General features: G+C 42.4%; 1 non-coding gene and 1 pseudogene across 1 annotated transcript; both read right to left on the minus strand.

Annotated features, from left to right (window-relative positions):
* Positions 1-695: 695 nt before the first annotated feature.
* LOC116505333 overlaps positions 696-24,846 on the minus strand; it is a 39,926-nt pseudogene continuing 15,775 nt past the window's right edge.
* Positions 4,066-4,168, minus strand: LOC116523775. The gene has a single exon (XR_004257135.1). It is a non-coding gene; the product is annotated as a U6 spliceosomal RNA (small nuclear RNA).

Raw genomic sequence — 24,846 nt, forward strand, 5'->3', positions numbered from 1 at the left:
CTTTAAGTAGTGAGTGTGATCCTCAAAAGGGGCATTTTTACTTTTCCTGTACTCCATATTATATATCCTTTTTAGTTGTACGCAATCTCTATCAAACCATTTTTTAGGAGCACATTCTCACCATTTTATAGCAGAATCTTTATAGGCAAAAGCCTCACTTTGTGTTCCCAGCAGAAGATTTAAGTCACCACAGCAGCTGCAGATTGATGCTAGCCCTAGTACAAAACCTTTCAGCATTGACCATCCATTGAACCTGCACAAAGATTTGATACAGAACAGGAAGAATGGGAAGTAATAGTCTCAGAAATAATTAGGTTTTCTTAAGAGTGCCTTGGTTTTCTTTCATTCATTGGGTTTAGGTGTGGAGAAATGGACTGTGTTAGTGTAAGGAGACAATATGGAGAGGGAGGCATTGGGTATCCATGTTTCAAACTTCTTGGAAAAAGAAAGAATGGGGACTATTCTAGTAAGGATGGAATAAACTGGAATAAAACAGGCAGCTCTTGCTACCAAAGTGAGAGTGCTAAAGAGGTTCACCAAAACTCAGCCCCCTGGCTCTTCCCACTCATAAATGGGGAAACATGCAGGTAATCAACTCCTGATGTCTCTGCTAAAGAAGGAGAATAGAGGTGATCAATTCAGTATTGGAAATATCCTATTCTCTCCATAATTAAAAGTCATCCTTTCTCACCAAGTTAATGCACTTTTGTTGCTGCCTGAACATCTTCCATTCCCAATTCATGGAGATAAGCTTCCTGCTAGTACTGCCCATATTCTTTCAGATGGCTGCAGAAAGAGAAAGGAGAAGAGGATTGACGGCAGTGAGAACAACTTCACCCCAGGCAATCTTTTTTGTGCTCTTTCTAGCTGCAATCTTTTCTGGATAATCCAGTGCCCAAAAGGAGCCTCCCTCAGCCGGGAACTTACTGCAATATATCTGCAAAAGCTGTGAGGATGGGCTTGCACTCGTAGTGAACACCATGCTTGGCACACAGAGATTTCACGAGAGGAGCCACCTTGTAGTAATTGTGCCGTGGCATGGTGGGGAAAAGGCTGCAAGAAGGAAAGAGGGTGCCAGGTGATGATTCCAGAACTTTTGTTAGGTGCAAAACATGGCAGCCCTGCTTAACGTTGACCATGTGTGTTGTATGATTGCTCCAAAGGTCTCCCACTCCCACAAACACACGTTTCTATGCCCTTGCTCCTTCTCTAGCTCATACTCACTGATGCTCAATCTGGAAGTTCAGGTGCCCAGTGAACCAGTCATTGAACCAGGAATGGTCAACATTACACGTTGCTGAGAGCTAAGGGAGGAAGAGACAGCAGGTGAAACCCTCCAATTGGCCCTTTTCTTTTCAGGCATTGGTGCTTCCTATCATAGAGAGACTCTGAACCAAGAAACCCTTATTTTTGGCTTGTGGGTCTGGACTTCTGTTTGGTTTCTCTTTGTTTTCTAACATTTGAATGTAAATGTTTGACTCAGGCTAGCTCTAATAGACAATGTACCTTGTATAGTAACCTTGTGCCTAAGAGACTGGCACTGAAATCTTACACATCAGACATGCACAATTTGAGGGTCCAAGAACAATTGTTATCTTAATTTGACAGAAGAAAAGGAAGAGAACATTTTAAAATATAAGACTGGAAAGTAGGCATTTACCTTTAGCTTTAAGTACAGTAAATAGAAATGAAAGTGAGAGCCAGTTTGATGTAGTGGTTAAGGCATCAGGCTAGAAACTGGAAGACAGCTGGATGATCTTGGGCCAGTCTTTCTCTCTCAGGCGTAGGAAGCAGGCAAGGGCAAACTACTTAAAAAAAACCCTTTACCAAGAAACCTGTGAGGACTTATCTAAGTAATTGCCAGGAGTCAACAACGACATGAAAGTATCCAAACACATGTTACACACATACAAATGGAATGAAATAAATTGTATTCCTACCTACAGTTTTTGAGGTGTCATGTCCTGCATAGCATTCAGAGGAAAGTGAGTATCAGCCCATTCAAAAATGTTATTGGCAACTGTACTCTCTATTTCCACCTAACAGTCTGTTGACCACTAAGGCAAATGGTGACAGATAAGGTGACGGTTTTCACCTGCTGCCTCTGTGCTTGTTTCTTACATGGCCTATGATTAATTAAAGAAGGGTCGTCTGTCTGTGGCTCTCTCTCTCTCTCTCTCTCTCTCTCTCTCTCTCTCTCTCTCTGTGTGTGTGTGTGTGTGTGTGTGTATGTGTGCGCGCACGTGTGTCTTCAAGGTATAATTCAAATAGAAGTCAGGTTTTTTTATTATTGATCTTATTTTTTTTAATTGAAAATTTTAAAAAACAAGCTTTTACAAATATTTACTCCTCCCCCCTCCCCCCCCATGCCCCCCAACCTTCCCCCCAGACTTCCCAGAACTGATACAAGGTATACATCTTTAACAAAAACATGCCTAAATAAGCTTAAAAAGAAAAAAAGTTAATAACATCTTTCACTTGAGCTTTAACTCCTCCTTGCTAGGCTAACTCTAAACAATTTATATCATTCCTAATTTCTCTAATTATCTCTCGTTTGAGTGGTCCTTAAGATATACAGATATTTTAGCCATCTCAGCTAGGTTTGTTACTTTCAATGTCCATTTTTGAATCGTAGGCAAATCTTCCTTCTTCCAGTATTGCGCCATCAAAAGTCTAGCAGTGGTTATTAAATGCAAAATCAAGTTAATCTCTACAACTGTACAATCAGTAATTATACCTAACAAAAATAACTGAGGGGTAAACCTTATCCTTTTTTTGAGAACATTTTGCATAATACACCATATTTTTATCCAAAATGCTTTAACCTTTTTGCAAGTCCACTATATGTGAAAGTAAGCAGCATCAACACAGTCACATCTCCAGCATTTAGGTTGTAAATTCGGATACATAGAAGCCAGTTTTTTAGGATCTAAATGCCATCTATAAAACATCTTATAAAAGTTTTCTCTCATATTTTGGGCTTGTGTAAATTTTATATTTCTTACCCAAATCTTTTCCCATGTATCCAACATTATTGGTTCTTCAAAATTTTGATCCCATTTTATCATACAGTCTTTAACTAGTTCTGTTTCCAAATCCATTTCTATTAATACATTATATAATCTCTTTATATGCATTGGACTTTGATCTCTAATTTGTTTGAGTAAATTATCCTCGACTTGCATAAAGCCGACCTTTTGATTTATTTTCCATCTGGCCTGTAACTGCCCATACTGAAACCACCATTGAATTGCCTTTTCTTCTTTTAGTACATTCAAAGGTTTTAACTGTAATACACCTTTTTCTAAGGTAAGAAGCTGTCTGTATGTAATTACATTCTGTTTTTGTACTATATTTATATTTTCTATTGCGTGTCTAGGAATTGCCCACATGGGTATCTTATCACATAATTTATATTGATATTTTTTCCAGACACGCAATAGAGCATTCCTTAAAATATGATTTTTAAAGTTCTTATCTACCTTTTTGTTATATAACAAATAAGCATGCCATCCATAGACCAAATCATACCCTTCAATATTAAGTATTCTGTCATCTGTTAAATTAATCCAATCACTAATTCCCGATAAAACTACTGCTTCATAATATAGTTTTAAATTGGGTAATTTCAAGCCTCCTCTCTCACGCACATCTTGCATTATTTTTAGTTTTATTTTCGGCTTCTTTCCTGCCCATACAAATTTATTAATGCCCTTCTGCCATTCTAGCAAATTCGCATCCTTTTTAAATATTGGTATCATTTGAAAAAGAAATAAAAATTTAGGTAGAATATTCATTTTCACAGCTGCTATTCTTCCCAACAACGATAATTGTAATTTCTCCCAAATTTTCATCTCTGCCATAGTGGTTCATAATTATTCTTATATAGCTTCCCATTTGAGGTTGAGATCTAAACCCCTAAATATTTGACATTTTTGACTATTTCACATCCTGTCATTCCTTCTAATTCTTCCCTTTGTTTAGTGTTCATATTCGTAACTAGCATCTTTGTTTTCCCTAAATTTATTTTAAATCCTGACACTTGGCCATATTGATTAATCATATAAAAATATGAAACGCTTCACGAATTTGCCTGTCATCCTTGCGCAGGGGCCATGCTAATCTTCTCTGTATCATTCCAATTTCTCTGTATTGTTCCAAGCGAGCACATGATTATTGATAGCTTATTGATAGCTGAGTTGAAGTTATATGCTACATCCAAGAAAATAATACCACAAACAGTTTTTAATTGGAGCTGTCTGCTACTTATTATTTTGCATATGCTCAGCACATCCTTTAATATGGATCTTGTTCAACTCAAACTCCAACAATGTGAGAAGGTTTTTACCTGTTTCTTACATGGCCTATGATTAATTAATGACGGGTCTTCTCCCCCTCCCTCTCAATGTGACTCCCTGATAAAACTACCTATATGCCAGTGATGGGTTCTTAATCCCGTTGCAACCAGCGTCCACTACATGAACATGCACAGTGTCCTTACCTCTTGTGATGCCTCCACGACGCTCCAGCTGCTCGATATTGCATTGCACAGGCGGCATGTGCTCCATGCACATGCGCTGAAGCGCCAAAGAGCTCCAATACAGGTAAGGAGCTCAGTTGGGCAGGTGAGCCCTCTGGAGCACCATACTGGAATGGTACCCGGTGCTCCGGGCAGGCACCAGTACACTTGTACTGGGGCATACCGCCTGTAACCCACCACTGCTATATGGCAATCCATATGCCAAGCCCTCAGTATTTAATTTATATATAAACTGTTGTTCTTCTTTGGCCCCATCTAGTGGCTGGGGCCAAATACCAATCTGTGTTGATTGGAAGTTGACTGGACCCTTTAATAGTCATCTTCCCATCAACCTTCACTCCAAAAACAAATGCATCCTGGGAAGCCAAACTCCATTTCCTTTAGCATTCTGAAGAAAATGAAGCACCAGGAAGAATCCAGTCTGATCCATGATACATGTTCATCTGAGGATAAAAATCCACATCCCATACATACAGCATCACTGGTGACATTTAGATTTATCTGTATTTGTTAATTGTTATGCCCACCAGGAACTCATCACTGCTTATTTTGTATTTGAGTTCTTATTGTATATATTTCTATTTTTCCCCAGTTTCACCCCCTCTGTTCCTCTAATAAAGCAACCAACTATATGTACATGGTCTGTTTTATTGGAGGATAGATGGGTTTAGCAAGCTGCAGAGTAACATGTAGTAAGGACAGAATAGTGAAATGGTGGCTACCCAGCAACTGGGATCTGGGATAGTGACTACACAGAGGCCTGCTACCCAGTCACTGCAGTCACCTACATATGGCAATATAGAAGTCTTCACACAGTTGAGCACCTCCAGAAGACACCATGTCACATAGCTACTTTCAAACAAAGTAAGGTCTCAAATCTGTAGTTTTTCCAAACAGTCATAAGCAAGTAATGCACTTACCATCACCAGTGCAAAGGCTGAAGCAGCAAAAGCAGGAGCAGCCTTTACTGATCAAGAAATGGAAATGAAAAAGAGAGAGGGAGCATGGTTAGAGGCCTGAAAGAATAGAGAAAGAACCTGAAAGAATGCAGCAAGAGGCATCCTTGGAAATGCAGGAAGTCCTGTTAGAAGCTAACCTAGAGTGGCTTGCCATAGAGAAAGAAATAGCAGCTGTCACAGCCAAAGACAAAGCCCCAGGAGGACATGTATATTATGACAATGAATGCAGCAAATGCAGCAACACACTTGGGCCAGAAGCTGAACTCCAACATGCTTTGCAATGCCTTTCAGAGTGCATCCATCAACACTTCAGGCCAAGCAGCAATGCTCACCTAGATGGAAAAGACAACCTTCAAGAAGCAAGCCAGAGATGCTACACAGTACCACTACAAGCCAATGACAAACCTCACACTTAGAAACGAGAGAGCTCCAAGCAAAGCTGCACCCTACACCCAAGGTACCTGAGTCTGCAAGTTATTCTACAGGATCTGCCTTCCTGCCAGAGCAGCATAGAAAGGGCCAGCTGAAACCAAAGACCCTTAAAAGGTATGATTACACAACACTTTTTCACCACAGCAATACCCAGTCAGATAATCAAGCCACCATAGGCTTGGCCAAGTTCTTGGGACAATATGAGTTTTATGAGGTTTAATGGTTGCCCTGAAAGCTATAGAGCCTAGCAATGTTCAAAATGCCATCAGAGGCTTAGATTTGTCATGCAGTGAAGGGATACTTAATAATTAAATGGCTCAGAATTGAATCTGCGTAGCATGCAAAACAAATCAGGATAATAAATATAAACTATCCTGTGACAAGCCTTAAAATGGTCTGGGGCAGACTTGATGAGTGTTATCATTCATCAGAAGCAGTAGAAAATGCACTATTCAAAAGACTTGAAGACTTCCCAAAAATAGCTGACAGGCCTTATCAGAAACTTAGGGAACTTAATGACTTACTGATGGAACTTCAAGTAGCCAAATTGGAAGGGGAGTTGCCAGGACTTGCATTCCTTGAAACAGCCAGAGTTGTCAACCCCATTGCACAAAAATTACCCCATAACTTACAAAAGCAGTGGACCACACAGGACTCCAAATGCAAAAGAAAGTACAATGTTCCATTAATCCCCTTCTCTTTTTCCGTGGACTTTGTATCTTATTTCTAAGTCAATCAGTAGATGGGAGAACATGCCTGAATTTATCAACTCTTATTGAATGCAACCAGATTCCTAACCATAGATCTGAAATCCCTACACCAGATGCACAATTCATCATCCTCATTTGAACTGCACACCTGATATCAGAGCACAATCCTCAGACTTAGGTAATCTTGCTCCTAGGAAGAGATATTTTACAAGTCCACAAAGCAAGAACTCAGATCAATGGTTCCCACAATGCTCCATACGTCCAGAAATTAGTCCTAGGATGGGTTATTATAGTAGATGTCTGTTTAGAAAATAACCACAAACCAACCTTGGTTAACAACATGTTTACAAGCTCATTAGAGAATGAACATTTAAAAATGATGGCACAATCAATCAGAATGGAGCTGGAAGGATCTTTGGAGGTCTTCCAATCCAGCCCCCTGCTCAAGCAGAAGACCCTATGTCACTTCAGACAAGTGACTGTCCAGTAGAACATGAATGATCTAGGTCATAACAAGGAACTAATTAAAGGCTATTATAATACTAATTACAAAAAAGTGTCGTAACTGCAATGCATATTAAGGTATACTTTCAAAATGCCAATTAAAAATTTAAAAAGCTTCTGACAACTGATAATGTCTACAGACCTTTCAATCTGTCAGCTAATCAGCCTGCTTTATCCTTTATGTGTACAAGCTAAAACAATTTGAAAGAATGAGCTGTTATAACTTATCACACATTCCCACGCTTGAGGCTTTGTACAACTTGCTTTACAACCTTTAGGACAAGAAGTTGGGTGATGTAATTCTCGATAAAAACAGCTATTACTGATTTTTTTAATCTCCCAGGAGATTACAAAAACCGTATTATTCGGGGTATAAGATGCACCAGAGTATATGGCACACCAAGGTTTTGAAGAGACAAATTTTTTAAAAAAAGTTTTTGCAGTCTGCAAACCTCCCCAAAAGGCCCGTTTTTCATGAAAATGAGCCCAGTTTTCCCCCCCCCCAAAAAGGCATTAGGAAGTTTATAGAGTGCTCCTGGGAGCTGGGGGGGGGGGGCACCCAGATTTTCAGCCATCTTTTTGAGGGAAAAAAGTGAGTTTTATACTCTGAAAAATATGGTAGTTATGATTTGATCATATTTGGATCTCCTGATTGGTTATTACACCCTACTCCTATTTTTCAGCCCAAAAAACACTCAGTGAAATAACTGTGAAATCACTATGTTTGGTCTAACAGTTAAGGTGTTGGCACAGAAACCAGGAGTGGTGACTCCTAGTCCCACTTTAGGAAAGCCGGCTGGATGACTTTGAGCTAGTCACTTTTTTTTAGTCCAACTCAGCTCACAGGGTGGTGGTTGTGGGAGAAATAGGAGGAAGAAAGAGTTGTAGATATCTTCACTGCTCTATTTATGAAAAAACAGTAAAAGTGAGATTTAAAAAATCTCACAAACAGATTCACCTTTAGAAATAATGGAATCTCTGATTTGGGTAGATGATGGCATGAAAACAAATTTTTAGAAATGACCTCTGGCAATGTACCTTGCCTAGCTATATTTAGTATAAGACTTTGCAGCTGATAAACCTCCTCTCCACCTCAAGTTTGAATATTTTAGACTAACAGCAGCACTCTGTTAATAAGTTAGGATGAAACAGCATGTAAAACATCCCTTAATCAAAGTCTTTTTAACTAAATTTCAAAGTATTTTTTTGTGTACTTTTATTAAGTTAATTCCAAAACTTCAGGAGTTGAGACACAGGACATAGCAAAAGGGTCAGAGAAGAGAAATAAATGCCAAAAGAAAACAAGACAGCCAGTTTAGTGTAGTAGTTAAGGTATCAGGCTAGAAAGCTGGAATCCATGAGTTCTAGTCCATGTTAGGCACAAGCCAGCTGAGTGACCTTGAGCCAGTCACTCCCTCTCAGCCTTAGGAAGGAGGCAAAGACAAACCACCTCTGCAAATCTTGTCAAGAAAATTGAAGCAGGTTGTCTCCACAAATCAAAACTGGCTGTAATTGTGGAATGTGTCTGGCAAGAACAAAGAGGGCTTATTCACAGAGAATAGGCATGTGTACAGCTTGTAACAATTGTAGGTGGTTACGGGACTGATAAACAGTAACAAAGAATTAGACACCTTGCATAGCTCAGCTAAAAGTTAGGAATGTTAATGGCCTGAAGCAAATAGAATGTGTAATAGATAATTCCCGAAACATTCATTACCCAAGATTTAGGAATAGGGACAGCTAGAGACCAATAGGATAAATTGTTAGACCATTACTAAAATATTTATTAGATTATATTTATTATTATCCTGCCTTGTTCTGCCTTCTGCTTTAGTGAAAAGCATTCTTTATCCTTTGTTCTGAGCTCTTGGCATTTTGGCCAGAAGCCCTTTTCTTGGAGTGCTTCAATAAAAGGAAACAAAACCTGCACCTTGTGTCTGGTGTCCTTCATTGGTCTGAGCACCAGGCTCAGACCTGAACTGGGGACAACAATGGTGTTCAGCAATTAATGAAACTCCATATTACATGTAATAGGAAGTTAGTACCCACTCCTCTCCTAGAAAAATGTAATAGTCTGGGAAATATTGAAAAGGCAGAGTATTATATTTCCCTGGATAAGAAATGGGGAAACATGTTTTTAGGCAGGAAACAGACTCATTCTTTTTTTCCCCATAAAGCTTTTTATTTTTCATTTTCATAACATATAATCACATGTATACTCTTAGATAGCCAACATCGTATTGTATTATTAAATGTTTATATCAATTCATCTTACCATCAAGTCCCCATAAGAAAAAGAAAAAAAAAACAGTTATTGGCTCTTCTGCTCTCCATGTACTATTGGTTTCTTCTCTTTCTTCTCCCTCTCTCACCCCCTTCTTTTTCTTCTCTCCCTCTCATCCCCCTTCCTACCTCCTTTCTTCTCTCTGTCCTCCTTCCCTTCTCTACTTCCTCTTCCTCTTTCCTACTCCACTCTCCCCTTTCCACTCTTCATCTCTCTCCTCCTCTTCCCCGCTTCTACCCTCTCTCCTATCCCTCTCCTTCCCTTACCTCTCTCCTTTTCTTCCCACTCTTCATCTCATTTGATTGGTGTATTTCAGCTTCTGAGCAAGCTCCATTTTATGTTGATGGTATTTATAGTTCCTTTTCAATATAGATATGCTCAACCAGACTTGGACTCAAAGGACAACCTAAAGAATTGCCCTTGCATGGCCCCATAGGAGTCTGACAACCAATCAGAATACATTTCTTGCACAGGAACAGGAAACAGGAAGTTGAGGCCAAACAGAGAGTATAAAGCCAGGAACTTTTAGCTCTTCTTCCTCTTTTCTTCTTCACCCAACATCTTGGAAGCATGTGATCCCCCTTTTCTGTTCAGGAGCTCAAGCCATGTGATCCTGTCCACCATTAAACCATCTTTCCAAGCAGCCTCCATGTTTCCAGTGTCTTTTTCCCCAGCTGGACATTTCTTCCAACAATGTTACGTAAAAGACAACCATCTTTGGCACATTTAAGAAGCTTTGGCAGTAATGCATGGGTGCACATTCCCAAAACAAATAGAAGGAAAGGAGAGCCAAAGGCAAGGAAATCAAAACATAAAGATTATCAATTGGGGTCAAAGGCATATAGATTTACAGATAGACACAAACATATTATTTGATGCAAATTTTTCTGAAGATGAGAATTGGGAAAAGGTACATGCCAATACCAAATTTTTTTATTCCTGTTAATCTCCAATAAATGAACATTCACAGTCACATTCGATAGAAATCCTAGAGTAGCTCAGGCTCTGAGTACAGCTCAGAGGAATGTTTGGACAGTGAGATTCCAGTGAAACAGGAACATTTTATTCCAAGGAATTCTGAAAGAGTAAACAAAGGTTTTGCTCCTGAAAGATTCACAGTTGATGCGGTAAAAGTACGTAGCATTTTTTTATGAGCCACAAAATTACTAAGAAGTATTATATTTACCTCTGGCGAACAGAAAAAATGGAAAGCTGGATCCATTGCATTTGTAACTTGAGGTTTACAGGCACAAGGTCCTGGTTATGAGTGTGATCAACCAGGAACAGTGCATAAATTTTAAAAAGCCATATATGGGTTAAAACAAGAAATTGGAAATGATGTTTAGGTACCAGTTTGAAAAAAAATGGGTTTCAGAAGAAATGAAGCTGATCCATGCTTGTATACTAAAACTTGTGAAGGCAAAAGTTCTATATTGTTAGCATTTGTGGATGATAATTGTTACATAACAAAAGAACAATCACAAATTTACTCATTTGCAAAATAACTTGAAAAGGAATTTCAGTAAAAGAGTCTAGAGAAATAAAGAACTATTTAGGAGTGGAAATAAAGAAATTACAAGAAGGAGGCTTTATAGCCATACCTAGTTTGGACTGTAACCCCGCCCCCCCAAATCTTACAAAAATTCCTTTTCATGCAGAAGATTTTCACCTTCAAACATGCTGCACTGTTGAAAGATGGCCATAATTGTGTGCTGTGCGCGAGAAACTCTGTAGGGCGTGAAGGAAGGTGCTGGGGAGGTGCTGCCCCTGGAGCCCAAGGGTGGGCAGGCAGACTGGTGAGCGGGCACCTTTCCCTGTGTCTCCCAGGTTGCGCCCGTCCTGTGTGTGAGAAAGGCACCCGCTCGCCAGCCCGTGCCAGCCCGCTCACCCTTGGGCTCTGGGGGCAGGACCTTCCCAGCTTCGCCACTGCCACGCTGCTTCCTTCGTGCCCTGCGGAGTTTTCCCTGTGGCTCCCAGGTCGCGCCCGTCCTGTGTGCGAGAAACTCCGCAGGGCGCGAAGGAAGGCGCTGGGGAGGTGCTGCCCCGGAGCCCAAGGGTGGGCGGGCAGACTGGTGAGCGGGCGCCTTTCCCTGTGTCTCCCAGGTTGCGCCCATCCTGCGTGTGAGAAAGGCACCCGCTCGCCAGTCCGTGCCAGCCTGCTCACCCTTGGGCTCCGGGGGCAGCACCTTCCCAGCTCCGCCGCTGCCATGCTGCTTCCTTCGTGCCCTGCGGAGTTTTCCCTGTGTCTCCCAGGTCGCGCCCGTCCTGTGTGCGAGAAACTCCGCAGGGCGTGAAGGAAGGCACTGGAGAGGTGCTGCCCCTGGAGCCCAAGGGTGGGCGGGCAGACTGGTGAGCGGGCGCCTTTCCCTGTGTCTCCCAGGTTGCGCCCATCCTGTGTGTGAGAAAGGCACCCGCTCGCCAGTCCGTGCCAGCCTGCTCACCCTTGGGCTCCGGGGGCAGCACCTTCCCAGCTCCGCCGCTGCCATGCTGCTTCCTTCGTGCCCTGCGGAGTTTTCCCTGTGTCTCCCAGGTCGCGCCCGTCCTGTGTGCGAGAAACTCCGCAGGGCGTGAAGGAAGGCACTGGAGAGGTGCTGCCCCTGGAGCCCAAGGGTGGGCGGGCAGACTGGCGAGCGGGCACCTTTCCCTGTGTCTTCCAGGTTGTGCCCATCCTGTGTGTGAGAAAGCCGTCCGGGCCAGCTTTCCCAGCCTCCTTTCTGTGCCCCTGCCCCGGTTCCACCTCTTCCGGCTGGCGGCCAACAGGAGGGAAAGGCAGGAGAAAGAGTGAAGGCGACGATGGCGCTGCTCTTCTCCGCCCTCCGCGTGGTGTTGGGCCTTTTTTTCGCCGTCAGCAGGGGATCGCCGGAGACGCCCACCGGCAGATGGTGAGCGGGGCGCCTCTGAGGTGGGAGGGGAAACTAGTCCGGGCGCAGAAGTAGGGAAGGGAGGGAGCGCAGCACTAATGGAGGATGCTCTTTCTCCGTCGCGATCTCCTCTTTTTATCTGTGACCACGAGCCGTTTCTTGTATGCTGCAAGGAGAGGCAGAAGCCAAGAAGAGCCAGGCCTGCCTTCTCGCTACCCCCGCTCCGCCCCAGTCACCGGGGATGGGGACAGCTCTCCGCTAGACTCGCTGCCAAACTGGACGGGGAAAGGAGAAAGCTGTTCCCACCAGCCGAAGTCAGAACCATGCTGTGACCAAAGTTTGGAGAAAAATGGTTGTGTGTGTGTGTGTGTGTGTGTGTGTGTGTGTGTGTTTGATTGAGCGAGGGAACTGCGCCTATTTAGAAAAGGTAAATTATTGCAAACATGATCAGTCGAAGATAAGTATGGGGACAGGTTGGGTGGTAGAGAGAAAGTGATAAAAGAGTGGGAGAGAGGAAGAAAAAGAGGGGAGAGAGACAGAAAGAGACAGAGAAGGAGAGAGAAAGTGACAGAAGAGTGGGAAAGAAGGAGAGAGAAAGAAAGAAAAAGAGAAAGAGGGTAAGAGAGAGAGAGAGAAAGAGACAAAGAGGAGAGAGAAGGGAGAAGGAGAGAGAAAGTGATAGAAGAATGGAAAAGGAGGAGAAAGAGAAGAGAGACAAAGAGAAGGAGGGTGAGAGAGAGAAAGAGACAAAGGAGAAAGAAGGGAGAAAGAAAGAATAAGTGAAGGAAGAATGGAAAAGAAGGAGAAAGAGAAGAGAGTCAAAGAGAAAGAGGATGAGAGAGACAGAGAGAGAAGAGAGGAAGAGGAAAGAGTAGGAGAGAACATCTCATTTCAACCCTGAGGTGCAAATATTCTTTTTGATTGGTAATTTTATTTGCCCATTTACTATCCAATACTCTCATTTCTCCTTAAGCGCATGAAGAATTCCCTTCTTTTTATTGAATTTATCACAATACCTTGAGAACAACTTTTTCAGCATAACTTTACAGCTATTTAAAATATATAGTAATTTAGGTCAGGTTTTCAGAACATTAGTTCTATTTATAAGTCAATGGTTGCGACCATTTTTCACACTTAGCAACCATTGCAGCATCCTCATGGTCACGTGATCACAATTTTGTTTGGCAACAGATTCGTATTTATGCTGGTTTCAGTGTCCTGGGGTGACCTTTTGACAAAATATAAAATTTTTAATCAAGCCCCCCCTCCCCCCCGGGTTAATGGTGTCCCTCTTTACCAATCTGAAAATCTGGTCACCTTATCTATATTAAATGTATATTAAAAGAAGCTGATTTGGAAGAAGAAATATGTGGTTGTAAAAACTGAAGGCACAAGCATCAATAATCTGGCATAAACTGATGATGCTGTCCTAACAGCTGAAAAGGCAGAGGATCTGCAAGCTCTAATAATAAAAGCCAAGTAGTCCAAGTGGAAAAAAAAACTAGACTAAAACACAATATAAAGAAGACCAAATGAATGGCAACAGATAGAAGAACCAGTCTTAGAACTGATAATGAAGATAGTGAAGACATTTTCTGTCTTTTAGAATCAACCATCAACAGTATAGGAACAAGTGGTCAAGAAATATTCCACAAACCAACACTTAGTAGAGGAGGCTTGAAGGTCTTAGAAAAGATACTCAAATGCTATGTTTATATCTATAAAAAGCAGAATTGTGCAAGCCATGGCATTCCCTGTGGTACTTTATGGAAATGAAAGTTGAAGAACCAGTATAAGAATGTCAAGAAGAAATCTGTGATTAGATTAGATTAGATTTGATTAAATTAGGTTAGGTTAGGTTAGGCCAGGCTAGGTTACATTAAGTTAGGAAGAAGAAATTGAAAAAAATTCTAAAAAGGAAGTAAGAAATCCATGTCTGGCATCATTTTTACCCTTAGACACATCTTAGTGCAGGGGTGTCAAACTTGCAGCCCAGGGGCTGGATGCATCACGCACTGGCCACGCCCACCCCCAGTTTAGCAAAGGGGAAAAAATTATGATGCGTCACATAACAACAATGTGATGACACAAGTTTGACACCCCGTCTGAGTGCAATGTAAATGAAAGAAGTTAAAAAAGAAGCAACAGCAAGAAAAAGGAATCTAGTTTTGACACAAAAAGTGAAAAATTTGCAGCTGCAAGGAACTGGAAACACCCAACTCTTCCTCACCATGTGACATGCAACATACAGTGGCGTCCTGCCCTGCATGGCACCAGATGGACGGAGAGCCAGAGGTGAGTTTCAGCTGGTTTGGACTGGTTCAGGCAAACCAGTTGTTTACTTTTTGTACAGTATGAAGAACTGGCTGATCCCACCACTGGCTGGCCTTGCCCCACCAGCCACTCCTTATCTCTCCTTGCTTGCATTGACTGGTACCTAGAGTCAGGCCCATGCCCAGCTGCTCTCTGGCTCCTTTGCTCGCTTGCTTGCCTAGACCATGCAGACCTGCTGATCTCTGCACCTTACCCACTTGCCTGCCTTTGCCATAGCCATATGGCCCAGCTGATCTCCATGACTCGCCCACTCTGCTAATAACAGCTGCCTATGAACATAATGTGCTCAGCTGAAGGGCCACCTTGGGGTGGACATAGTGAGGGTCGGCTTCCTTTTGGGCCTGGCTCTTGCTATCCTTCTGCCTGCATGCCGTCTGCTTGCCCTCCACCTTGGGTCAGGGGATGCGCCAGTTCCTACCTCACCTTCTGTGGGACCTATGCCCGAATGCCACTTGCTTGCCCTCCGCTTCAGGTCAGGGGGACATGCCATCTCCTGCCTCTCACTTTCCATGGGGTCTCCGCCCACCCGCATGCTGCCCACTTGCTCTTCACCGCGGGTTGAGGGGATGCGTGACCTCCTGCCTCTCACCTTCTGTGAGGCTTCCGCCTACATGCTGTCTACTTTCCCTCCATATCAGGTTGGGGGGGGGGGCACGCCACATCTTACCTTTCTAAAGAAGTACCTTCCCCTCCACTGCCCCACTTGATCCCACATGTTTCCACCACAGTCTCACCCTTTGCCAGATTGGCTCACTTACCCCATTTTCTCTCCTTTAAAGGCCCCTTACTCATTCTCCCCTCTTCTACCCCCACAACTGCCTCTTTCTTTGTCCTGTGACCTTACCTTCCCCCCATGGCTGGTGGCAGAGGGGAAGGCGAGCCAGAGGTGAGCTGTCACCACTTAGTGTCCCTTCATCCTGCATCTTGCCCCTTGCCCAGATTCTCCACAGGTGCTAGGCCTCTCCTGCCAATAGGCGGAGGAACCAGGAAGCATGAGGCTACGGTGCCCACATTGCCTCTCTGCCAGCCATCCCTTCCTCACCCATCTGCCAGACAGAAGTAATGTCTGGCATCATAGATAGATTTACCCGTGCACATATCTTAGTGCAGTGGTTCCCAAACTTTTTCAGTCTCCCTTGGTGCTACAAACTGATCCTCAGTGCCCCCCACCCAGTGGTGGAATTCATTTTTTTTACTACTGGTTCTGTGGGCGTGGCTTGGTGGGCGTGGCTGGGAGGGTCATGTGACTGGACGGTTTGCACAACAGAAGGAAGATAGTAACAGTAAAATTCAAAACTGTAGCAATTAATTGCACATTTATTCAAAATCCAATTTAAAAACCTTTTTAGTTACTGTTAATTCAACAAAATAGTTGAACATGATCCAGTGTTTTCAAAGTCTGATAGTTATTTATCAAGAACCTTAGTAAATAGTAACTTAGTAAACTCAGTAAAATGTAGTAACTACTTCATTGTTCAGTAAATTCTTAATGTTACTTTTACCCAGCAGTGTCTCCATGCAAAGGAAAAGGATGGCACGAAACATGTGACCGTTTTTTAAACCAGTGGCAAAGAACTCTCTCGCAAACTCAACTAGAATTCGATTGGTGGGGTTCCCCCCCCCTAACAACAGCGTGCACAATCTCCCCACCCACTGACTGTTTAAAAAAAAACCTTTGCACAAGCCAAGCTGGTCGGTTAAGATGCCAGTGGTGTTGGGAAGTGGTCGATTGAAGCAGGGGGTGCCCCTTTCCTGCGAGGAAGGCGGTGATTGGAGGGGAGGGTGGTGACATTGCTTAAAGGGAAACTTGCAGCTATTTCCAGGTTTGTTTGGGTAATTTCGTCCTTCTGCCCTCACCAATGGGCTTTAAAAAGTCCATCTTCTGCTCAGCAAGTTTCTCCTTTCTATCTGAGAATTAGCTAAGGGGAAGCGATCAACCTAGGGGCAACGCCCTCTGCAGCCAACACAATACATGATCTTTTTTCCTCACCCTCTTAGTGCCCCCTGCTGCCCCCTTGCCTCTTAGCACCCCCCCCCTGCTTCCCCCCTTGCCTCTTAGCGCACCCCTAGGTCATCCCACTACCCCCCAGAGGGTGGTACCACTCACTTTGAGAACCACTGTCTTAGTGCAATGTAAATGAAATAAGCTGAAAAAGAAGAGGTGGCAACAACAAGAAAAAGGAATCCAGCTTTGACAGGAAGAGTGAAAGTTTCATGGCTGCAAGCCACTGGAGACACCGGAATCTTCATCTCGCCACCTGCTGCACGCCTTACTGTGGCGTCTTGCCCTGCAGAGCAGTAGATGGTCCGAGAGCCCCCCGGGTGCCTCCTGTGGAACAGGCTGATGTCATAGACTTTCCTATCAATCACCAGCCAGCGCTCTCATGGCAGGCTTTCTGAGCAGCCCGATCTCTTCCCAGTAAATTGGCAAACAAGTTTTGGAGTTTCTCTGTGGAGGCTCTATTCTGACTGATTTCATTAAGAAACAAGATCTCCCCACTTCTTTAGCCCCGCAATCACCAGAGGCAATTCAATCACATATCAATCTGTGATTCTATCTGAAGTTAAGCTTTTCCTGAATGTCATTATTATTTATTTTGTATGTTCTTACCACAGAGGGATGATGCACACACTTTCTAGAAAAGTGAAAAGTCTGGGACAGAGAAGAGTGAAAGAAATCCAGCTCTGTGTGGCGAGGGGTATCTGTAAAGCTTGACCTCTCCAACTGGTAGTGATGGGATACTGCAACCATCATAAATGTGAGTCGGTTCTCAAGCATCTGAATGTAAATCAAATGACCATGGGGATGCTACAACAGTCATAAGTGTGAAAATGTGTCATAAGTCACTTTTTTCAGTGCTGTTGTAACTTCGAACAGTCACTAAATGAACTGTTGTAAGTTGAGGACTGCCTGTATTCAATCATGAGAAAACAGCCAAAGTACAACATATCCCTGCAGACTGAACAATTAAAACATTGTTAAAATCCTTAGAAGCTAAAACTGATACAACTGAAAAATTACCCTAATTTATCAAAATTGCATACAATTCACGTGGATTATAAATGAATAAAAGATAAAATGGAAATTAAAAGTAAGAAAAAAAGAATATTTCTAGAATATTCTTTTTTCTTATCTTTACTTTTTCCATTTTATCTTGTATTTGTTTATAACAAATGTGGCAGCCTCTCAAATACTGGAATACTTCTATCATGTCCCCCCTAGTCCCCCTTTTCTTTAGACTAGCTAAATCCCAAATCCTGCAACGATTCTTCATATGCTTTAGTCTCCAGGCCTTTAATCATCTTAGTTGCTCTTTTTTGCACTTTTTACAAAGTCTCAACATGTTTTTGTAATGTGGTCATCAAAACTGGATACAGTATTCCAGGTGTGGCCTTACTAAGATTTTATAAAGTGGTACTAATACTTCACGTGATTTTGATTCTATGCCTCTGTTTATACAACCAAGGATTGTATTAGCATTTTTGGCTGCTGGTGCACGCTGCTGGCTCATATTGAAGCAATCATCCATTAGGACTCCAAGGTCCCTCTCACAGTTACGGTTTTTGAGCCAGGTTTTGCTTGTCACCTCCTGAGTGTGCACCCAGCAACGGGGCAGCAAACCCATTGCTGGAACTTTTGAAGCCCATCCCTACAGGAAATGATATTTCCCAAAGCCCCTCTGTCTGAAACATTACTGTTACAGCATACTAGATATTGTGTTAGGGAGCAACTGTGTTGCTGTAAATCAAAACTGTAATCACTATTACACTCCCTCTATAAGATACATTTTGGGAAAATGAGAAACAATATCATCACCATTTCATCATCATAATAAATCACAACACTAATCTTCACTTCTTCGCTAAGGTGTGGTGCAGATCATTGACACAATAATTAGAAGAAGTAATTGTAAACCCAATTTAACAACCAAATCAAAAGCAGCTTTTACAATTAAGGCAAGGTCAAACACATGAATCATAGAATCACACAGCTGGAAGGAAGAAGCCATCAAATTCAATTCCTTGTACACTGCAGGATTCACTATCCCATCCCCAACAGAGTATATCCAGTCTCTGTTTGAAAACCTTCAATGAAGAGAAAGATACTACTCCATGTGGTTAACCATTACACTGACTGACAGTTCTTATTGTCAAAAAGTTCTCCTTAATATCTTATCTGTGTCTATATCTTGAAACGTCATCCTTTTAGTTCTAGTCTTATCCTTCAGAACAAGTGAAACAACCTTTTACAGTGTGACAACCTTTCAGATACTTACTTACTTAATTTATTTATTTATTTATCAAAGATGTACAAGATAACAAGTATATGTATGAACATAAACATGAACAAAGGAAGTAAATACAGATAAATGGCAGCAGTAGGACAGGGACAGTAGGCACACTGGTGTGCTATGCACACCCCCTTTATGGTCTTCTTAGGAATGGAGTGAGGTCCACAGTAGACAGTGTGAAGTTGAAGCTGTGGGGGTTAGAGGATGTAACAATGGAGTCAGGTAGAGCATTCCAGGCATTGACCACTCTGCTGCTGAAGTTGTATTTTCTGCAATCGAGTTCGAAGCTTTTTTACCTTGACTTTGTATCGATTGTTTGCCCATGTATTATTATGGTTGAAGCTGAAGATGTCGTTGACAGGCAAGATGTTATAACAGACAATTTCGTGTACTATGCTTAGATCGAACTGCAGGCGGTGCAATTTCAGATTGACCAAGCCCAAAATTTCAAGCCTGGTAGCATAGGGAATTCTATTGTGAGTAGAGGAGTGGAGTACTTTTCTTGTGAATTACCTTTGAACCAGCTCAATCATGTTAATGTCCAATATACAGGGAGGGTTCCAGGGGGACGAGCTGTATTCAAGAATTGGTCTGGCAAAGGTTTTATATGCCCTAGTTAGCAATACAGTCTTACCGGAGAAGAAACTTCACAAAAGCTTCTTCTGTCTTTTCTCTTCTGCAAAATAAACATTCCCAAGTCTTTTAACTGTTCCTTTTAGAGCTTGATTCCAATACTTTCACACACTTCATAGATCTTTCTGCACTTTCTCCAGTTTATTACCATTTTTAAATAGAGTGTGCAGAACTGAATACAATAGTGATAGCACTTAGACCTAAATACCATCCCATAGTTCTTTACAGCACTCTCTGGGCAATTTCCACATCATCTTATTGCCCCCAACAATCTGGGTCCTCATTTTACCAACCTCAGATGGGTGAATGGATAGGTCAGCCTTTGAACCACATCAGGATCAAACTCCAGGCTTTGGGCAGAATTTGCATTCTAAGCACTACACCATCAAAGCTCTTTGTTCACAATGTTCCAAGTGAGATCTGACAAAGTTAGGGTAGAGCGGATAATTACTTCCTGCAATTGTTTCTTTTTAATTTTTATGGTTTTTTGTTTGTTTTTTCTTCAACATACTTAGTGAACAGTCCTTGTCTGGGTCAATTTACTCTATACAAAATATTGGTAACAATAATAATATTATTTAGATATACATAATAATAGTCTTTCAGATTCTAAGATTTACATATACATTGTAGTTATAATGTATTATATTTTGTAGCAGTATACATAGTGGTGTTTTCCCAATTTCTATTTTCTGTCTCTTATTTCTAACCCTTAGTACATTTCCCATATTTAAAAGTATTATGTATCTATCCATCATCTCTTATTTTTACTTATTAAGCATACATAATAATAGTCTTAACTTCTAACATTTACTTATACATAGTAACTATAGTAACCTATAATTTAATGGTATGTGTTTTCCCAATTTTTCTATTCTCTAATCTTTAATAAAACAAATCCCATATTAGGATGTATTCTATATCTATCCATCATCTCTTGTCCTTGTTAGTATTTCAATTCTTAATGACTTTTTGATCAATCTCCCTTTGTCCTCATTTGAGATCTTGTATCCCTCTACATCACTCATGTTTAATCTACTCTATTCTACTCTACGTCTGCCTCTTGTTGTCTGCTCTCTAAAATACCCATCAGTACCTCTTTCGTCTTGGCTAAGGGATCTCTCTCTTGCTCTCTTCCATATTTGGCCACTTGAAAGATAATCTCTCTGCTCTCTTTTTACTATCTCTTCTATATCTTTATCTATTTGTATCCTCCCTTTTTCTTCTATCCTTCTGAATTCTTTTCTATTATCTGAATTACTTGAATTATTTGAATTTGTTCATTGTCTATTATCATTTGCTGGCAATTTCCTGGTCTCAGATCCATATCATGCATCAGTTCTATCATCTCCCTATGCTGCCTCATCATAATTTCCTTGATATCTTGAAGCATTAATAATATTTCCATTTAGGGTATATTTGTTCTTCCTTGTTGTAACATTTTAATTTATTTTAATGGGCTAAAAGCTATTCAGTAATCTATCCAAGTTCCAAGGTCAGAAGTGTTCAACAACATCAAAAAATCAATGGTAGAACAATTTTCTCAACCCACAGTGTTTGTAATCCTGAAAGTCTGCTGTTTTGCTCCCTTTGGGTTATTCAAATTTGTAAGTCTTGTTTAATTTGCCTTCTTTCACCTCGGAAAGTATTCTCAAATAATATTTGTAATCCAGAATGGCTCACCAAATTTCCCCATGACTCATTAATTCACAAAATCAGATGTTCAGTTTCAAGTGTCACGTTCTGGCATTCATCAAGGACATCAAGGACACAAACAGATAAGCAAGGTGCTGTAAGTGCTTTATCTGTATTGTTGCAAAACTTGCAATAACCAGCACTAGTGTGAAGTTCCCAGAAGATGACCTAATTAATTTAAGAGCCTCGAGACAAAGTTAAAAAGAAATCCAGTCATTTATTAGGATCGATATTCTGGTGTGGACTCCTGTGGAGCCAAAACTGCTTTCACTTAATTGTGTTTGAACTTTACCCCTGTATCCCCTCCCTTCTGTCCTGCGTCATAATTCATATTCTCCAACTAGGCTGTAGACATGAGATCCAACTCCGGCCAAAGGCATGCATGGAATTTCCCCTTCCATGCCAGCCTGATAATAGTCATGGCAACACTTTAGAAGTTGACATCCGGCTCCCCTCACTTCCCGAAAGTGACCTGTGTGACACAAAGACAATTTGAGTACAGGTATATAACTTAGGGATGAGTCCCTCCCGCAAGCTTGCTTGGATTTTCTGCATGGAATTTTGCTATGAAGCGATCAGTCTGGATATTTCTACTTTTCACTCAAGATGTCTCCGATAATGGGTAGCCCTTCTACTTGATTAAGTATTGGAGTTATCTCCTGTGCCACCTTGAATCGAGGATTCGTTAAACTTCATAATGGGTTTGGTTCCCTATGACCATAGGGCCTAGTGGCTTCCGGGGTAGTGGTCTCAGAGTGGATCCGATCATAGGTTTTAAGAGGCTACTATGAAATGCTGGGTGTATCTTCCCCAACAATAGAGGTAGTTTCAATTGCACTGTGACTGGGTAGATGATCTTTACTATGGGGAATGGTCCCATTAACTTCGGCCCCAGTTTCTTGCTAGGCAGTTTTAATCTCAAATATTTTGTGGAGAGGTAAACCTTCTCTCCCACCCGAAATGGCCATTGCGGAGCCCAGTGTTTATCTGCCTATTTCTTATAGGTTTCTACCGCTTTAGCCAGTGCCTTTTTGACATTTTCCCAGGTTGATTTCAGCATCGACATCCAATCAGTCAAGCTGACTGAGGAGGGGGGATCCCTTGGATACTCAGCCATTGGGATGAAGTCCATACCGCTCACTATTTTGAACGCCGTGAGTCCTGTGCTACTGTGAACAGCATTATTGTATGCGACCTCAGCAAAAGATAAAAGTCTGCCCAATTGGACTGCTGATAGTTCACGTAACACCTCAGGTACTGCTCTATCATGGTATTCATCTCTCTGCTGTCCCATTGGTGCTCAGATGAAAAGCTGAACTAATACCCTGAGATGACCCAATGGACCGCAGGAACTCCCTTTATAACTTAGCCATGAACTGGACCTCTCTGTCAGAGATAATTCTTTGAGGTACTCCATGCAGTCAGTAGATATGCTTCACGAACAGTTTAGCCAGCTTATGAGCCAAGGGTAGTCCTCTACAGGGTATGAAGTGTGCCTGTTTGGAGAAGAGATCTATTACAGTCCAAATCACCATGCTTCCCCCACTTTTTAGTAACTCTACTATAAAGTCAATTGCTATCTCCTCCCACGCCCTCATTGGCTCTGCTACTGTTTGCAGCACTGTTTGTTACTGTTTTTTCCTGGTCGTCTCTTCATTGTGGCACAGATTGTGCAACTTTTCACGTAACTATCCAATTCTTTCCACCAGAATTGCCTCCGGGCTAAGTGTAAAGTCTTTAGGAACCCAAAGCGGCCTGCCGGTTTGGCGTCGTGACTCCTCTGGAGACCTAGGGTATGTAGGGATTTTGGGACATACAGTTTCATCCCCTTCCATGCAAGGTCATCTCTTTTCATCAAGATGTGTTGGTTGTTTTGGAACCAGGGGTCTGCTAGCAGTTCAGTTTTGAGTCTTGTCGTTAGGTCGCTTGCAGGTAGGTCTTGCCGGTCATGGCATTGCTGCCTGGTAGTTACTTGGGCAGCTGTTTGAGTAGAGGAAATGATGGCATCCACTACATGTTCCCGTTCGCATTTGTACTGAGGCATGCAGGAGAGGGCGTCAGCTAAAAGTTCCTCCTGCCTGGAATGTGCTTTAAGATAAAATCAAAATGATTGAAGTATTGAGCCCATCGGACTTGTTTGGGTGATAGTTTCTGTGGGGTCCTAAGTGCCTCCATATTTTTGTGGTCGGTCCAGACTTCGAATGGTTTCTGGCTCCCTTCCAACAGGTGTCTCCAGGTTAGCAGTGCCCATCTCACTGCGAAAGCCTCCTTTTCCCATGCGGCCCATCTCTCTGTGTCTGTGAGCTTGCGGGAAGTGTAGGTGCAGGGTTGTAAATTTCATTGGTTGTTTCTTTGGAGTAGCACCGCTCCCACTGCCACATCACTGGTGTCTGCCTGGATCACAAAAGGTTGCTTAGGTTCAGGATGCTTCAGCACTGGCTCCTTTGCAAACATTTCTTTTAGTGTCTCAAACCACTCTTGGCAGGTTAGGTCCCATGGCAAGGGTTGTCCCGGATGAGGTTTCGTTCCTGGGCTCCCTGTCTTCAGGAGGTCTGTCAGGGGTTTGGCAATCTTTACAAATGAGGGGATGAATTGCCTGTAGAAGTTCGTGAACCCTAGGAAGCTTTGTAGCTGTCTGTGGGTGCAAGCGGGATGCCAGCTTAGGGTGGCTTTCACTTCACTGGGTCCATCTCTATTCCCTCATTTGACACTCGGTAACCCAGGTAGTCTAACCGTGCATGGTGAAATTCACACTTTGATACCTTGACATACAGGTTGGCTGCCAGAAGTTTCTCCAGTACTTAGCGGACCAGGGGTACATGGGGGAAGGGTGTATGTTGTGTACGCACACCCCATTTATCCTTCAAAAGTCCACACACAATCTCATGGTTCCATCCTTTTTTTCTTTGAAGAGGACTGGTGCTGCGACCCATGGCTTGGCTGGCTCAATGAACACCCTTGCTAGGTTTTTGTCTATGTATTTGCACATCTCTTGCATTTCCTGGGGTGTCATGGCATACAGTTTGGGCTTGGGTAGTTTTGCCCCGGGGATATTTTTGATGGCACAATCTTTCTTCTGCAAGGTCCTGATATTCTATCAGAATCAGTTCGGCCTCTGGGGTTTTGTTGGTTGCCAGTTGTTCTCGTGGGCTCTCTTGGGGGGTTTCCAGTGTGGGTGGTGTTTCTGCTTGCTGGTGTGAGAGTGGTTGGGGGCCCTTGATATCCTAAGTACCCCCTTGCCACCAGATGGTCGTTCCCCACTTATCTAGCCAGGAAATTCCCAGTATGACTGCATCTGTCATTTTGGGGGCTATTATGAATCAAATTACTTCCCAGTGATTCGCTAGTTCTAGCCTCACTGGATTAGTTAGTTGGGTGGCATAGGCTCCTCCCATTAGGGACCCGTCGATCTGCTCAAACCGGAATGGGTGGGCCAGTCTTTTTGCTCTGATCCCCAGTTTCAGGACTGTGGTTAGGTTGATCAAGCACCTTGTGCAGCCTGAGTCTATTAGGGCTTGAAAATCCCCCTGGTTTCCTGTTTTTGGGGCTGTGAGGTGTTTTGGAAAAAGGAAAGGGTGAATTGATTCACTCACCATTGGGTC

The sequence above is a fragment of the Thamnophis elegans genome, chromosome 1, assembly GCF_009769535.1.
Source record: "Thamnophis elegans isolate rThaEle1 chromosome 1, rThaEle1.pri, whole genome shotgun sequence".
NCBI lineage: Eukaryota > Metazoa > Chordata > Lepidosauria > Squamata > Colubridae > Thamnophis > Thamnophis elegans.